This window comes from Mustela nivalis, assembly GCF_964662115.1.
Source record: "Mustela nivalis genome assembly, chromosome: 12".
Lineage (NCBI taxonomy): Eukaryota > Metazoa > Chordata > Mammalia > Carnivora > Mustelidae > Mustela > Mustela nivalis.
Window position 1 is genome coordinate 34443799 of NC_139031.1, and position 17353 is coordinate 34461151.

At 37.5% G+C, this 17353-nt stretch overlaps 1 long non-coding RNA gene across 2 annotated transcripts in view; it reads left to right on the top strand.

The window, feature by feature from the left end:
• The window catches only part of LOC309845254, a 29129-nt gene extending 16340 nt beyond the window's left edge, over positions 1-12789 (top strand). For both annotated transcript variants that reach the window (XR_014301167.1, XR_014301168.1), the window contains exons 4-5: positions 2718-2921; positions 12755-12789. This is a non-coding gene — a long non-coding RNA (uncharacterized lncRNA). The remainder of the gene's footprint in view (positions 1-2717; positions 2922-12754) is intronic.
• The last annotated feature ends 4564 nt before the right edge of the window (positions 12790-17353 follow it).

Here is a 17353-nt window from a genome sequence, read left to right on the forward strand (position 1 = left end):
GAAAAGTTAAAAACAAAAACAAAAACAAAAACATGTACAACAGACATAGAGAGCCAAAGATTACAAGAGGAGACCATGGATTGTAATAAAGCCAAGAGAGACAGCTGCTGGCTCCCACCGCAGCAGTCCCTTTATGTCCCAGAATAGTATTTAAGGAGAAAAATCTCCTTCCTTATTAAGCATAGTTATGCTTGTTTCTTCATGTCTAAGGAAATTACAAGTAAATTTTCCCTATTCCCATGAATTGACTCATATATGTATGTCCTCTACATCTCATTTCTTTCACTAGCAGAATGCTTTTAAGTACATCCACATTATATGTATCAATAGGTCATTCCTGTTTATTGCCGAGTGATATTCTACTGTACAGATATACTACAATTTCTTATTCACTTGTTGATGACTATTTGAGTTGCTTCCAATTTGGGGATGTTAGGGCTGTCTGAATTTTGTATTTTTCAAACAGCTGTGCTTATGTTACATTGTATAAAGAACAACATCAAACAGAAGACTCCCAGCAGCAACAACTGTAATAACGAACCCCAAAGCAAAAAGAGAACTCTTGTGTCATTCAGGAATTCTTTTGCTTTTAAGCAACGGCATATTTGAACAACAGTGGTTTAAACCATAAGAGCATTTATTGGGCCTTAAGAAATCTGAAGATGCATACTCTAAGGGTTGGTCCAGGGGCTTAAACATGTTATCAGTGACCCAGATCATTTTAATTTTTTGTTCTATCAACTTTGGTGCGCTAACTTTTCACTTCATATTTGCAACCTGATGCTTGTGAGATTTTCTGCAAAAACTTCAGGCTGTATGTTCAAAGCAAGAGAAGGGGGATGGCCAGTTTCGGAATGTTCTCTCCCATGCCTTTTTATAAGAAAGAAAAGCTTTGCCAAAGCTCCCCCGCAGACTTCCCCTCATGTCTCATTGCTCTCAACTATGCCACCACTTGCTCAGGAACAGCTGGGAAAGAGGCAACATTTTAATGATTGGCTTCCCTGAAACAATCATATTTCATCACTTGGGGCTGAGTCCATTGCCAAGTGAGACAAATTAGGGTTCTGTTAGAAAAGAGATGAGAGGGAATGGCTGAGAGATATGGAATGAATAGTGTTTGCCACAGTACCTTCCCTTGATCTTCTTAACTTATATTTCTTTCTCATTTGAGGTCTCTTTTAACTTCTATCTTTTCAAGTATTTTTAGAGATGCATTGTTTCAAAAGACACTGTTAAGAGCATATGTCATGTTGCCAGGACCTGATGAATTTTTACTCATTTGTTTGTTTTGAAAGAGAGTGTGGATGAGCAAAAGTCTACATTTTGGGCAAAAGGTAATTCTCCAAATATTTTTTTCTCTAATTCTGATGTCTTGTCCTTATTGAGAAGATGCTCTAGAAATACAAAGATTCCATCCCATCTTCACTGTGTCCCAGGAAGAAATGTTCTCAATCCACTTTTCAATTTTTCCATACTTTTTAGACCAACCATTCTTGATATAACTGAAAATATTATATATAATATATACCAGCTGTATAAGAGTAACCTTGAATTTAAGATATGATAGACTAAAAAGAAAAGCTTTTATCACAACTTCCTATGTACATTTTCATCAACTCATATGGTGCACATGTGGGCCTTTGATAGCTATGTGTTCAAAAAAAACCCTGATAGACTCAAAATTAATTTCCAAATCCTGTGTTTTTCTCAATGCCAGTCATTTTAAAAGATAAATATTATTAACATAATCATAAAGCTACCTATGAAAGTAATTTCAAGATAGTGATAAAGGCACATTCTTAGAATCTAAATGTTCTATATTTAAGAAAAATAATCTTATTGAAAAAGAAGATAGAAGGAAACTAACAATTACTGAACACTTAAAATATTCTAAGCAGTAAGCTTGGTGCTTTGTACAATGCCTTTGATTTAATCCTTCCCAAGTATCGGTGAACTAGATCTTATTTGCCATTTCCAAAAAAGAAAACTAAGGCTCAGGGAAGTTAAGTAATTTGTCTTAGGTCATATTTAAAAAAAATAAATTCAGTTGTATGGATTTGTTATCCAGGTTTTAAAAATTAATAAATGGTGTGCAACCAATCAACCAATCAAACATCTCAGACAAGCCAAGTCAATGTAAACATTGATAATATCAGAGAACTCTTTATTTATGTTGGACAAATGAAAAATAGAACTTAAGAACCCAAGAAAACATACAATCTGAATTTGAAATACGTCTCCCACTTTATCATCATCGCCATCAGTAGCAAGCAGTTTCTAGTGATCTGGTCTCTACCAATGTTCACTTTTATCCCACTGAGGGCACATGCCAGATGGATCTAGAAAGGCCTAATTGAAGAAGATTTGTTCAATAAGCAGGCAATTAAAATGGGAAGGAAAAACACAGAGTATGACAAAGGCAATGTGAAAAATTCAGTAGACTTTGAATCCAACGAAAATGTAAAACAAATCTAAAACAAAAATGTCATACAATTTGGGCAGAGAAAGCACTTGAAGAAGAATCATCAAAGGATTTAACCCCAGTGAATTTTATGAGACACTGTCAGGCAAAAAGGAGCTGTGATAAAAGAAGAGACAATAAGAGTGAGAAAAAGGGTGAGGGGGAGTGAGAGTATATATTGAAAAAAAAAAAAAAGAAGAAGAAAGGGACTGGGCTGTGTGTATAATAATGGAAAAATGAAGCTTTTTCCTTACAGATGGTGATCAGCGGCCAGAGCCTTGAACACAAAGGAAGGGATGATGCAATTATAACAGAAAGTTACTGGATGGATGAGAAAGCCTCACTGTGGTCAGAGGAACAGGAGGGCAAAGCCACCTTGGCAGAGGCCTTTACCCCACTGCATAGCCAAGGAGCAGATCTTTGCTTCACAAATTGGACAGCAAGTAACCTCTGGACAGAAGTCAGTGTGTGTGTGTGTGTGTGTGTGTGTGTGTGTGTGTCGGGGTGGGAGATAACAGCATCTTAAGGCAGAAGAGAAATAGGACACATTTTCCTAAAACCTAAATTTTGTCATCTGGTAAATAACTGAAATATTATTTCTAATTACCCCACGTTTTAGAATGTCAAGTTCTCATGAATTTTTACGGAGAATTATTTTTCCTAGCTTCACTGATACACAATTGACATATAACATTGCATTAGTTTAAGGTGTATAGCAAGTTGATGTGATATAGTTATATATTGCAAAATGATTACCACAGAGGCTTAGTTAAAATTTCCATCATCTCACATAATTACTATTTATTAATTGTGGTAAGAACAGTTAAAATTTACTCTCTTAGCAACTTTCTAAATATGTAATAGAATATTACTTTTTAAAAAAGATTTTATTTATTTGTCAGAAAGAGAGAGCACAGGCAGGGGGAGAAGCAAGCTCCCTGCTGAGTAAGGAGCCCGATGTGGGACTTGATCCCAGAACTCTGGGATCATGACCTGAGCCCAAGACAGGAGCTTTACGACCGAGCCACCCATGCATCCCACTTAATAGAATATGATTGACTATAGTTGCCAAGCAGTATATTACATCCCAGTGACTTCTTTATTTTAAAAATGGAAGCTTGTGCCTTTTGACTCCTTTCACCCATTTTTCCCACTCCCATCTCACCTCTGGCAACCACTGATCCGTGTCTGTATCTGTGACCATCCATTGACACTTAGGGTATATCCATATCTTGATTATTGTCAATAATGCTGCACTGAACATGAGAGTGCATGTATCTTTTCAAGTTAACATTTTCGTTTCCTTCGGTTAGATATCCAGAAGTGGGCTTGTTGGGTCATGTGGCAGTTCCATTTTTAACTTTCAGAGGAAACTCCATACTGTTTTCCATACGATTGCACTCATTTCCATTCCCCCCCACCACCCACAGTGCCCAAAGGGTTCCTTTTTTCTCTACATTCTTACCAAGACTTGTTATTTCTTGTTATGGACATTTTCACAATATTAATTCTTCTGATCCATGAACACAGGATGTCTTTCCATTTATTTGTGTCTTTAATTTCTTTTACCAATGTCTTACAGTTTTTAGGGTACAGGTCTTTCATCTCCTTGATTAAATTTATTCCTTAAGTATTTTCTTAATGCTGTGGTGAATAGAATTGCTGAGTCAGAGTAATTAGCAATAATTAGTAATTACCTATGGTCATGGACAGGTTTGAGATCTGGAGAGCAACATCCATCCATCCGTCCATCCATTCACTGGACATATACTTTTGTGAGTGAAAGCAAATATGATCTCACAGATAAGTTATTGACTTACATCAGACGTATTAAAACCCAAACAGGTTGGGAAAGTAAGGAATCACTATCATGTTCAAAATTCTTCTCTAGCTCTGCCTAGAGACAGAATGAAATCGAAAATCTGCTGCTTAGCACAAAAGGCCATTGTGTCTGCTGCTTTCACCTCTGGTCTAGTTTTGCCCTTTTCTACACCTTACCCCTTCTTCCCACCTCCAAGCCCAGACTTTTCCTCTTCACCCTTACTGTCCTGCAGTTTCTAGAATTTGCCACACACGTGGTGTTTCCTTTGCCCGGACTGCCCTCTCTCCTGGCTGACCTGGGGGCATTTGTTTTTTCCTCCCAGGCCCCCACTGCACTTTGTTTCTATTCCACCGAGGAAAATATCTCCATGTACTTCTCTGAGTGATTTTGTCTTCACTGAATTCTGAGCCCCCGTTAGAGCCAGGACCAATTCTTCTTGTTTCTCTAGAGGCCTCACAGACTGTGTATCGCATATGGACAGCACCTCATAAATATGTATTGAATAAATGCATTTTAATAAATGAATGAGGCCACTTAATACTATATTTCAGTATAGACACAGGATAAAATTTATTAAATGAAGCCTATGGTAGGAAAAAAAAAACCCTCACAATTCATGGAAGACATGTACTGAAAAAAGAGGATTTAGGTTAGAGAGTTACGTAAGAATCATATGCCACATTTTGATCCAGAATGTTTTAAAGAACATTAAAAAAAAAAAAAAAAAAGAAAAGCAAAACAGCAGAACTTTTCCTTCAAATCGAATGCCACTAAGAAGTGTAAACAAATGAGGTCAAAGAATGCAAGCTTCTTCAAATGCATGTAGGTGAGGCCATTCTAGGGTTCCAGAGAGCTTTTCTACCAAGAAAAGCAAATGAGAGGTGTGCTGCCAAAGGTACAGAATATCAAGATCTTACTTTTACATGGAAATTTTCAGTTTATAAATTGTGTTGACATTGTCTTACTTGAGCCTGACGACAACATTGTTGCAGTAGACAGGCTGCATAGATACGATCCCAATTAACTAATACGATCCCAATTAACTAAATCAAAGAAGGCTTAAGGGACTTGTCCAAGTCTTGCCAAGAATTGTCCTCACTGATGTTATATATTGTAGCCACTCATTAAAACCAGATCCGAGGGCTCTATATAACTTATCCTCTGGTGTAGATTTGCCATTTGAAAACACACACACACACACACACACACACACACACACACACGTCATTGTAACTCTCAAAAACTCTCAGAGAAATACCTCAAGCAGAGTTGCATATCCTCTGGGCTTCCTGCTCTTTCTTCTTTGCCAAAAGCAGAAGTGGCTTCACCCTTTCAGATATTTGGCATAATCAAATTAAGAGATGATGTCATCTCTTGCTATGAGCCTTTTAAGGAAGTAGTATTGGATTTTCCTCACTGAATAATCCATTTGTTCATTCTTCTACCCTTCCTTCTGTACATTTATAGCTAAATGTTTTCCCCTTTGACAAGAGTGTTAGGTTCTGGCACTATGTCAGTCCAGACTGCTATAGCAATACTAGTCCAGCAGGTGCCTCCTGCTCTGTCCACTTCTGTTCATGGAGAGTCAGGACAGAACTAGTGGGCTATCGTGACCCCTCAATAATAGAGCCACACTGACTGCCAACCCAGTTTTGCCAGATGGGATAAAGGCACAGTTCACCTCATGAGGCCCTAGGAATGCTGACCTAAGTTTTAAAAGGTAGAGATCCAATTTCTCAGCTAGAGACCATTCCGTCGTTCCAGTACCCACAGTGACAGCCGTGGTTAACTACTGCATCTGGTAGGAAGAAAAAGTTGAAGGGTTGTGGGAGAAAATGAGACAAGTATTGTTAAAATCCAGTATCTTCCCCGTGGGGGAAGGATTGTACAGTATCCTCTGCCATCTCCTCTTCCTCAGATCCTTTAGACCAGCTGAGGAATCCATCTAATGGGGGACCCTCTCCCAGCCCTCCCTCATACTGAGTGTGAGCTCACACTTGGGAAGGTGTGTGAGCCTGCCCTTTGGATCTTTAGCCTCCCTTGAGCTTGGGAACCTGGCATGAAAGAGGTCAACCACACAACAGATATTTCAGTTATCCTTTCTAATTCCCTATCAAACCATTGCTTGGAGGATGACATGTCTTTGCCCATTGTCGGACATTTATGGGCTGTAAAGTGTGCTTCTTGCTCTGAAGAAATGTGACTCGATCCAAAATGGTGCAGTATTTTCTGTTCCAGTCTTTCTATATAACTCTGAGGATTTGCATCTACCACTGTGTAAGCAAAGCCTGGTTCAGAATAAATGTCTGTTCCTGCCAGAGTCCATTTGTAGCCTCCAGGGACTGCTGGCTTTGGTCTAACTTGACACTTACGGTGCTGGGCCTTCCCCCAGCAGCATGTGCACCATCACTGTCTGTTCTGTGGTTTCTGTCTTGTTGTGAGACAGAACAGTTCTTATTGGCATTTTGTGCCTCGGAAGATATTTAGATCCAGTCCACCTGTGCATTGCTGAAAGTCCCCAAAGTCCACTCATTTTATAAATGTAGGTAACTACCTCAAGGGAGTACGCTGGAATATGTGCTTCCTGGGTCCAATCACCTGCTCAGCTTAGAAAAGATTTTCTGATTGGGCATCTCCATATCCTACTTTAATGCATCCCTTGTATTCTCAATGTCTGAAAGGGTCTCATTCTGCCAGAGGAAAGAACTGAAAATAGATCAGCCTTTTTTGAGAGACTGGATACTTCCTGTGTCATACTTTTAAAGGTCCCCTAAGCAACAGCACCTATAATCATAAATTTTACTCACTATGGATTACATAAAATTGTAGCAAGGTAAGATACAAGGGCGCCTGGGTGGCTCAGTCAGTCAAGGACCTGACTCTTGGTTTTGGCTCAGGTCATGATCTCATGGTCATGAGATCAAACCCCATGTTGGACTCCATGCTTAGTGCAGAGTCCACTTGCGATTCTCTCCTTTTCCCTCTCCCTCCCCTTCTGCCCCTCTCCCCTGTCCCCGCTTCTGTGCTCATTCTGTCTCTAAGATATATAAAATCTTAAAAAAAAAAAAAAAAGTATAGCAAGGTAGTTCTCAAACTATCAAAATCACAGGCAGAGATTCTGATTCAGTAGGTGTGCAGTGCAAACAGGATTTGCAAGTCTAAGTTCCCAGGGGATGTTGATGATGCTGGACTGCAGACCCCTCTTTGAGAACCATTATCGCACAAGATTTTAGAAATCATCTGTTTATCTCTTTCCCTGCTGGAAGGTAAGCTTTTCAATCGCAGGAACAGTTTTCTTCATCAAGCTGTTCCCATAACCTAACAGAGCATCTAGGAAAAAATAAATATTTATTGATGTAAGGAATGGTAATGATGTTTCTTGCATTATGCTACTTGTATTTATATTGCTTCTATTGGTAAAATCACCTGCATATTTGAGGATCGTAATATGATTTTATTTCTCATACATGTAGTGTTAGTCTTTTATTATTACTTAGTATAAATATTAATAATAGAACATTATATTATTATATTTCAATAATTTCAACATGATATATTGCTAAAAGTCTTTGCAAAAACATTTTTGCTCTATCACTAGATATATGTGTGTGCATGTGCTGGGATTAGAAGAATACTATTTTTCTTCTTTATATGTGAATTGATGATATAAAAATGTTACATGAAATATTTGGCAGCTGTATACCTTGCAGGCAAAATTAATGAAAAAGAAAAATTTATAGAATCTAGGCTAATTTGAAAGTGTGATGAAACATGTCCTCACAAATTAAAGTTTGGAGAATGGTAGAAAGTACAAAAATGCATTGATAGTCTTTCTGAAGATCTCCCTCCCCATTCTGTCTTCGGCTCATTAATTGTTAAATTAATATTCATTTGGATTCTGGTTGGCCTTTTTAATGCCAGGTTCCCAAACTCAAGTGGAACTAAGGCAAACTACCTTAATTTTCCCTCTTTTACATCACTCTTTAAATTTTTAGACCAGCGCTGCTAATTCTGAGAAATTAGCAAACCAACTTACCCTGGGCCATGATTTAGTCCAATCTCATTAGCTAAGTGAGACCCAACCTCAGTGTTGTTGCTCATCTTACTTTGAATATGTAATTTGGAGGGCCAGTGAAGGCAAAAATGCAGGACTCCTGTGTGCAGAAATGAGAAACTGTGGCGACTAGGATTATTTAACTTTGCAAAACAGAACTTAAGTAAATATAATTAAGTTAAAATTTAATTAAATTAAAAATTCAATAAAATTATAAAAGATGTAACCAAAGTTGATTGGTTTCTTCTTTTTTTTCTTCTTCAGTAGACACCACAATTCATGACCCTGAGCTCTGGTCCTGAGCTGAGATCAAGAGCCACCCAAGCACCCCAGATTAGTCTCTTGTTTGAACCAATCCAATAACACATTGAAAATAGTCACTGGAGGATATTAATGGTCTATACATTTAAAACCAATAAAAAGAGACATGTCTATGTCAATATAGCACAAAATCAAACCAAGAATTCTTAACCACTGAACATTTAGTGTTAAAGTCTACAGTTAGATTTTTTCCTAAGATTATTTATTTGAGAGAGAAAGAGAGGGTAGGGGAGGGCATGAGAGAGATCATGAGCAGGGGGAGGGGTAGAGGGAGAAGCAGACTCCCTGCTGAGCAGGACTTGACCCCAGAACCCTGAGATCATGCCCTGAGCCAGAAGCTTAACGGACGGAGCCACCCAGGCACCCATACAGTTAAATTTTTTTAAATGACTTTAAAAATTATTTTTAGTTTGAATTAAAAACTCACAACAGACTTAACACTAGTATTTAAAGGGAATGTGTTAAGTTTTGTCAATTCAAAAGAACTAGTTACTAAACTGAAGATATTATGGCTTTTTGAAAATTTTACCTGAGGTGGAAATACCAGTCATTACTGATAGATAAAAGCAATGTGAATGTGAAATATCTTGTATGTGTCGTATTTGAGGAGATATTTACCAAAAAAGTCAAAACAAAAACTCCTGATATTTCAAAATATTTCTTTCATTCTTGCTGGGTCTCCGCTATTTAGAACTGATTTCACTAGGTAATTATAACCTCAGAAAGTGAAAACCATCCCAGAATTGGCAGGTGTTTGGCAATCTGGTCCTAGTCAAAACAGTGAAGTAGGTGCAATTTTTCTTTGGGGCCGGCCCACTTCCCCATGGTGTCTAATGCAGTAGCCTCATTCTGTTTCAGGGTTTCCCATGTATGGAACAGGCTTCCAGATCTTGCAGGGACCAGATCTCTAATAGGTGATGATTTGCTAATCCTATGATGTAAACTGTGCTGATGTGTGTAGTTCCTGCCAGTAGGGTAGGGTGCTAGAGAATGACTTCCTGATGCATTTAGTGAAAACTGCAGGCTCTGAAGTTTGTAGGAACCTACAACAAACAGGGGTGACTTTCCACATGGTGCAGGAATCCCCCCCCCCCAAGTACCTCAGTAACAGTTCAATAATGGGAAGTCCACTTCTTCACCAGGCGGGGCAGTTTGAGATGGTAGAAAGTTCTGTTTTAATTAAGCCCAAACCAAGAAGATCAGGGTGTCAGGAAAGAATGTTAGCTTCAGAGAAGATCCAAGGCCAAATTCCAGTATGACCATTCACTAGCTGTGTGAATCTGAGTGTGTTTTTTGCACTTCATGGCTCTAATTGCTCTGATAAAAAGTACTAAAAGAGGGGCGCCTGGGGGACTCAGTGGGTTAAACCCTCTGCTTTCTGCTCAGGTCATGATCTTGGGGTCCTGGGATCGAGCTCCGCATTGGGCTCTCTGCTTGCCGGGGGGTGCTTGCTTCCCCCCCCCCCACCTCTGCCTGCTGCTCTGCCTACTTGTGATCTCTCTCTCTCTCTCTCTCAAATAAATAAATAAACTCTTTAAAAAAAAAAAAAAGGTCTAAAAGAAAAAAAATCTTAAAAGAATCATGACAATATTAAATATTTGTAAAACAGCAAACAGTCTGGGTACAGAGAGAAGACCCAATACATATTAATTTTATCTTCTCTCTTATTATTCCTAGTATAGTTCTTCCTATGTGTGAAGCGAACGTGAGATAACCACCACACTATGAAAACAGTTCTTCCTCTGTGAAACATAAAATTATTCTGTTGCTTTTTTTAAAAAAAGATTTTATTTATTTATTTGACAGAGAGAGTTCACAAATAGGCAGAGAGGCAGTCAGAGTGGGGGGGAAGCAAGCAGGCTCCCCGCTGAGCAGAGAGCCCGATGCGGGGCTCGATCCCAGGACCCTGAGATCATGACCTGAGCTGAAGGCTGTTCTGTTCCTTTTAATTTTTGACAACTTTCCCAATGTCTAAACCTAGGTGTCAGGCTTTTCTTGCATGCTCCAATATCACCATTTCTTTCATCCAGTCCTTATATGGCATCTTCTTCTGACCCTTCACTATCTTACCTTTTGTATAAGAGTGGTCTCTACTTTATAAATATCTTAATAGAATTATGGTGCCTACAGTTCAGCATGGTTCTATTAAAAAAATGAGGTAAACAAAATAATTTTTGAAATATTAACTTGTTTTCCTTTCCCTACACCATCTCATCCTCTCAGTCCCTTTGCTGTGCCTCGTAGCACCTTATCGTGATTTGAAAGTATTTTCTTCATTAGTTAGCTAATTAATTAACTCAACAAGTATATGTGTGCTATTATTTCTCTCTCCTATTTGAATGTAAGTCGCATGACAGCAAGGCTCTAGTCTGCCTTCCTCATCCTTACCCACCACCGGGAGAATTTTCTTCCAACCGCCAACTCCAGGAGACAGACACAAGTGAAGTTTCCCGTGTCTTCACATGCTACAGGAAAGCATAGTTGTGGTTATGTGCCTTTTGTGAGATGGCGACTGCAAAACAAACCAGAACAAAACCATTGAAGAAAAGTACTTTATAATTTAATGAGGTCGTCGTTGAAGGTATTAAGGGGATAATTAGGTATATAACAGTCTATGAGATTCTAAACTATCAGTTAAAATATTTTTGTTATTTGTTATATTAAAGCCAGGATCAGAATTAAAAAATTACATCGACTTCAATGAAAATGTCTAATTTAAATGTCTTCAGTTGAATCTGGTATTAGTCTGTTCTTTTGTTACGCATAGAAATAAAAAGCTCCCAGGATGCCTGGGTGGCTCAGTCAGTTAAGCATCTGCCTTCAGCTCAGGTCATGATCCTAAGGTCCTGGGATCGAACCCCATGTCAGGCTCCCTGCTCAGTGGGGAATCTACTTCTCCTTCTTCTTCTGCGGCTCCCCCTGCTTGTGCTCTCTCTCTCTCTCTCAAATAAATAAATAACATCTTTTAAAAAAGTTATAAAAGCTCCCTATCAAATATTAGTCATACATTAAAACAATTTATATTAGAAAGAAAGAAAGAAAGAAAGAAAGAAAGAAAGAAAGAAAGAAAGAAAGAAAGAAAGAAACTCAACGGAATGACCCTAAAGTATTGACTAAAGAATGTATGTTTTTGGAAGGAATCATCTGACAATACCACGTTTTCCACTTTTGCAAATTAGGTGGGCTTTGTGACTCATTGAATTAATGGGTAAAGGAAATAAAAGGCAAACTTTGTTCAGTAACAATATGTATTAGAATGTCAATTTTGGATTTACGATTGCAAAAGAAAAGTGAAGATACTTTATATATTTGTTGAGCAGGTGAGGAATTCAGTAAATGTATGGCATCCAAATTATGATGTGGGACAACAGCTGAAAAAATTGTGGAAGATATACAAGGAAAGTGTGAAATATATAGTTATTAAAAAATAATATTGGAAGAATGACTAGAATATAATTATGAATACATGAAAATGATATTTCTGTGTGTGCATATATATGTTCAATATTTAAAGGGGTACTAGAAGAATAGGCAAAGTGCAATTGGCTTTTCATAAAATATTTCTATGTGTATGTGTGTTGGTCCCTAGCAATAGGATTGAATGGGCATACAACAGAATTTTAACATATGTTGCTTTCAGATAAGAACTCAGAATGGGGAAGGGAGAGGCAACTTTGATCTTTTATGCCTTTTGCTTAAGTATTTTCCAGTAAGGATATATGCATGAAGGTTACATAAGTAAAAGGAATAGTTGAGATAAAGCAAAATGAAGCCAGTAAAATGGAGTTTTTATAGTGATGAAAAATAATAATTTACCTGTTGGTTAAAAACATTAGTTACTGATCTGAAAGCTATGCTATTAAATACAGAGCTCTATATTGAAATGATTTGTTCTTTTTAAAGATTTATTCATGTCTTTGAGAGAGAGGGTGAGAGAGTGGGAAGGGGCAGAGAGAAACCCAAGCAGACACAGGGCTCCATCTCAGACTCTGAGATCACCACCGGAGCAGAAACCGAGTTGGCTGCTTAACCGACAGCACCACCCAGGTGTCCCTATACTGAAATGATTTAAAATCCAGGCTTTCTTCTCTTCTAGGTTCGAATCTAAGACAGTCAGCTCTATGACCTTGGCCAAGATTTGCGTCTATAACAAATCCCTACTGACAGCATCTTACAGAATAATAATAAGTAACAGAGGTGAGATGCTTAGTGGAGTTTCTGATACACTGAATACATTTTTAAAAAATATTAGCCATTATTCTTAATTCTTAGAAATTAAAATTATAAAACTAAATCAAAAGGATTTGCTTTAACCATGTCTGGATACACTTTTAGTGATGTATTTTTAATCTAAATCCACATTATTTTTGTAGTGGGTCCACAACGTTGCCAGATATCTGACTATGTGAAAATTATATATTCAAGATGATGTGTTTGTGAAATCCCCTCTCATTTTAGCAACTGTCTGAGTATTAGGTAGTTCTATACATTATAGACAAAATATGGGAGTGAAGCATATGGTCTGCTTTGGAGACTACTGACTTTGCAGCAGAACAAATTTCATCAGTTGCTTCCATGCATTTTTATAGACATGCAACATATTTTTTCTAATAGTGAAGCTCTAGAGAAGGGTCACTGGCCAGTGAAACCAATACTCATTATGAGTTTTTCTTGTCAGTTTTATGAGGGAAACAGATGACACCCAGACTGTAGCCAGCAGTCCATCACCTGGGTATCTACCCGAACATTAGGCAGAAGTATTCAAGGATGTATTTTGTGGGTACAGCATTTCCATCACTCCTGGAGAAGCAACTGCTGAAAGACCATTTTGGCTGAAGATTATCAGAAAACCAAATATGAACATATTTTTGATTCAGGAAAGAGAAAACCACAAGTGATGACAGATATTGGAAGGAGAGATTGTTGAAGCAAGTGAAACAGAAGGGACTTGAGAGCTGATCTAGAGCTCTTCGCTTGTACAGTAACTTAAAAAACTAAATAATTAAAAGTTATTAAGGTAAACACGTTTTTGTTTATGCAAAAACTTCTTTCCATCTAAAAGTTGTAATCTTTGTAAAAGTCCCTCTCACTGGCAGTAAAAAATATCTGTTTACTATCGCCACTGCAGACTAAAGAAACCATCGTTCTGTTATAAAATTAAAGGAAATGTGTATGTATTAACACTTCATTTCTCTTACTGTGGTTTCCCCGGCCATTATTTTAAAACCTATTATTTTTTTAATTGGTAAATGTAGAGCCTTTTAATTAACTAATGTTTAGAAGTAGGAAAGCATGAGTCTTTCTGAGGGATGCTAGATTCTGATCAGGGGAATATACCCAAATTGACCTGCATTTATTTTTCAGGATGTAGAAGATATTTAAAATGCATGCGTCTGGAAAAGGCACAGATTTGAAATAGAACACCTGCTAAGCCCTTGTTTTCTTCTAATCAGTAGTTTCTGATTGAGAAAATTACACACACACAATATGTATGTATTATGTGTTAAAAATATTCAAGATAATTTATTTTTACTTATCCCTATTGAATTTAGTTTCCAGATTTTTTAGTTGTTTGAAATACAGGCAAGTTTGTTATCTTGAGATAGTTATTTTATATTTCACCAAAGTAAAAACTTATTTGGAATGATACTGTGTAATTCCAAGAAAAACCTTGTCATTCAATTCTATTGTTTTATATTTGTTACAATTATACAAATATACAATAGAACTGCTGCAGTGTCTTACAGTCTCTGATACAGTATCTTAATCATACGCAACATTCAATAAATGTTTGCTGAATTATAAGCATAAGGAACTGTGGTACATTTAAGCTGATTTTATGCTATTCTATTAATTTCATTTTTCATGTAATTCTTATAATAGATATCTATTGCTAGAATGTTATTTCCATCAGTAGACAAAACAGAAATGATCCTGTGTTCAGCTAGTCCCTATCTCCTTCCTACACAAATAAATACTATTTATAGAATCTAAATTAAAGACCCACATTTTCAAGAAAATTCTGTATCATGAAGAATGACACAGGAGCTATGGCAAGAGATGCTGTTCCCCACCTACACTTGTAAATTTCCTTCTATAATACAGTTCTTTTCAAGTCAGAAAATTAGATTGAATGGTAGAGCCCAGGACCTCCAACTTTGAGCTCATCACCCCATCTAGGACAACCTGGTGAATTCCTCAAATGCCAGGATAGGGAATGAGGACGTCGTATAACTTACTTACATGTCCTAGGCCATGGAGAGCTTTATAAATTAAAATGAACACCTAGAATGACTGTTGGAAGCCAGAGCTATGCACAGAGCATCCGTATAATGTGTTCTGTGTGGTTGGCATTGCTAAACAGACAAGCTGTCACATTCTGTACTAGCTGAATATTCTAGGGGCTTTTTCTCTGTCAGCCAAGGTAGAGGACATGGCAGTAGTCAAACCTTGAGGTGACAAAAACCTAAAGTAGTGTGGTGAGCCCTGTATTACAGAGGGAAATTTACAAGTGTAGGTGGGGAGCAGGATCTCTTGCCGCAGCACCTATATCATAATCCAAATGCATCCTTGGACTGAGAACACTATTAAAATAAAGGCACACTCTGTAATACAGGGATTACATCCAGTAAATCTAGATCTTACATACATACAAATCTCTAGAAAGGGTCATTTTACATATTTATAAATAAAATAAAAACAAGTGTTTCTTATGCTGCAATCATTAGTGGAAGAACAGAATAACATATTTAAAATGCAACAAATAATGTTATAATGAATTTAATAGACTACATGAATACATTTCAATTTCCTAAAAAGGAATAATAGTAAATTTTAGTTAGAAAAATAATCAGTTTTTATTGTTTATTCTAAAGAGAGCACAAATAATTTGTTTTTAATTTTTATAAATTATAAGCAAAGAAAGAATGATAGTCCTTAGATGGCCCATGTACTGTTTTTAGAATATTATCTATGAATTATGGCTATTTGGTGCCACCTAGTGGCAGAGGGCTTTTAAAATCCGTTCACGTTATCTCGACTTTTAGAAAATTTGTAATGAAAAATAATTTATGGATGCCTGGGCTTGTCCCCTAAAATATATAAAAATTTAGACGAAATTTATTTGGCACTTATAGACATTAACTAAGATTGTCTCTTATCCTCAATACTAGGAAGACATTTGGTTTGACTGAAAAAATGCTTTATGACTAAAAGAGATCCAGGGTTGACAGAGGGCTTATTCTATTTTTTTATTTATTTTTTTGGGTGGGTTTGTTGGTTTCTAAGGTCCAGGCTATTTGTCCAGGATTTGCATAAGCTTAGAGATGATATGCCATCTCAGAATTAATTATCATTACCAATATAATGAAAGATATAATTATATCATTTTGTGGGCAAAGTGAAGGTTTAAAGATTTTTTATTTATTTTTTTTGACAGAGATCACAAGTAGGCAGAGAGGCAGGCAGTGAGAGAGGAAGGGAAGCAGGCTCACCACTGAGCAGAGAACCCGACTTGGGGTTCGATCCCAGGACCCTGGAATCATGACCTGAGCCGAAGGTAGAGGCTTTAACCCACTGAGCCACCCAGGTACCCCAGAAGGTTTAAAAGTGCCAGGTACATTTTTATCAGAATTCAGGAATGATGGCGATTTCAATTTTAGTGGTCACATCAACAGTCTCCTGCCCAAGCACCTTTTTACAGACAACCTATTCTATTCACAACATCAGAGGGAGGAGATGCACAAACCAATCCTTGGGGGTATGGTTGATTGGACCTGAATGGGCACTGGGAAGATACTGAAATCTTCGGATTCTTGTGATCATTTGGGATGGGGACACTGAGGGACTTAAGTGCATGAACGGTAAGGCTTTAAGATGAAGATTCATGATAAGCCAAAGATGGTGCCAACATAGTGGAATATTTTCAAGGGCCCCTGGATGGCTCAGTCTAAGTTAATCGTTTGTCTTTGGCTCAGGTCATGATCCCAGGGTGCTGGGATCAAGTGCCACACCTGGATCCCTGCTCCTTGGGGAGTCTCCTTCTTCCTGTGCCCCTCTTCCCACTTCTTCTCTCAATCCTCCCTCTCTCTCTCAAATAAATAAATAAAATCTTAAAAAAAAAAAAAAGGTCATTTTCAAGTTATGGAATCCACACAAAAACAGAATCAGCCAGTCTTTGGAGAAAGCAGGATAGGAGAACTATAAGCAGGAAAATCAGAGATGAGGGACCCTATATGTTACAAGAGAAAGGAAAGATCTTAATTTTTGACTTGTAGCTCCAGCATTCCCATACCCGAGGTGTTACCTTTTCTTTTCTTTCTTTCTTTTTTTTTTTTTTGTCCTTTCTTGACTCTGATAATACCTTCAAAAAACTTCCTTCTTACTTGACCTAGGAGGTTTTGACGCTTTCAACCAAATGATCCCAAACTATAAAGTTATGTTCCAAGTTTGGTGAAATATATTTCATCAGATGGGAATGATGTCTTACCCGAAATATCTGTGAGTATCAGATACCACCAGGAAATTATGGAACATTTGAGTGAAATTCTAATTTTATACTCAATTTCTACATCTTTAAGTGTGGTTTTGATAGTATTTTAAGACATGTAGCTTGTAGGAGTGGTAGTGGGTGAGTGTAAACACCGCTATTGCTGGCTTAGGTTTCCAGGAACCCTTGGCTGGGTTGTGTTTGTAT